The sequence below is a fragment of the Suncus etruscus genome, chromosome 8 (assembly GCF_024139225.1).
Source record: "Suncus etruscus isolate mSunEtr1 chromosome 8, mSunEtr1.pri.cur, whole genome shotgun sequence".
Taxonomy (NCBI): Eukaryota; Metazoa; Chordata; class Mammalia; order Eulipotyphla; family Soricidae; genus Suncus; species Suncus etruscus.
In genome coordinates, this window is record NC_064855.1 from 97965645 (window position 1) to 97966766 (window position 1122).

Consider the following 1122-nt stretch of genomic DNA (forward strand, 5'->3'; position numbering starts at 1 on the left):
TTATTTTATTTTATTTTGTTTTGTCTTTCTCTTTCTTTTTGCACTTGAGTATGATTTGATTTCAGAACCGAGATTATTGTGTGGTGCCTGTTTTTATTGTTGTGGTGCTTATCGGTTATTTAATTCGATATTTTGTGTGTGTGTGTGTGTGTGTGTATTGTTGTGGTATTTTAATTACTTTTTTCACATCCTCTCTCAAACTGAGGTTGGAAGCCTCTAGACAGGACTCTGCCTATTTTCAGTATATTTGATTTTTGATTGAGAAGAGGACATATTAGGTGATGGGTATTCCCCTGATTTAATGTGAATATGTACCCAAAATACTACAGTGAAAGATATGTAAGCCATTATGGAAAAAAAAGAAAATTGTGTTTTTAATCAGAAACTTTCTTTGACTTACATGTATTATTATTATATTAATTATATTATATGTTATGTTATGTCACTATATTATGTTATATTAGTTTACCTTATTATGTTAATCAATTTTGTCCTTTAAATGAATTCTTAAAAAAAACAAAAAAAAAAAACAAAAAAAAAACAACTTTAGTTTGCCCTGAAGAAAAGAAAAAAATAAATAAAAGATAAAATAAGGCCTCCCAATTCTTACCACAGGCTGTGTTCTTTACACTGGCTGTATAGAAAGAGGAGGTACAGTAAAGGCACCCCATATACACCTCAACACAGGCCCCTTGCCGGGTATGTATTGTGAATTGGGGGACAAAAAAAAAATATTAAAAAAAAAAAAAAAAAAGATTCTGGTTTTTGTGTCAGAAGGATTCTGGTTTCTGTGTTTCATCAAAGTCAGGATGTGGAGCGTCCTCCAGTTTCACCTCACTCTCAGATGTGGAGTATCCTGCCCTGCAAGCAAGTTGCTGCTGTCCCTGAGTCATCTGAGTGTCAAGGGAAGTGTTCTTGTTTTTTGCATAGATTCTAGAACGAAGCCTAGCATTGAGTTTTTCCTTATGGTTCTAGAAGTTCTTCAGTCACAATAGCCAAAGTCAGACCTCTGGAATTAGAGATATTGGTTTTTATATAAATCCTAGTCCGAAGCCTAGACTAGGGTCTTATTTATTAGTCCCAGGAAGTGTTCTACTCAGTTGCAGTTGTCAAAGTCAGTCT

General features: G+C 33.8%; 1 non-coding gene across 1 annotated transcript; it reads left to right on the forward strand.

Moving 5' to 3' along the window:
- Positions 1 to 593: 593 nt before the first annotated feature.
- Positions 594 to 726, forward strand: LOC126016553 (small nucleolar RNA SNORA51). Its single transcript, XR_007498347.1, has one exon. It is a non-coding gene; the product is annotated as a small nucleolar RNA SNORA51 (small nucleolar RNA).
- The last annotated feature ends 396 nt before the right edge of the window (positions 727 to 1122 follow it).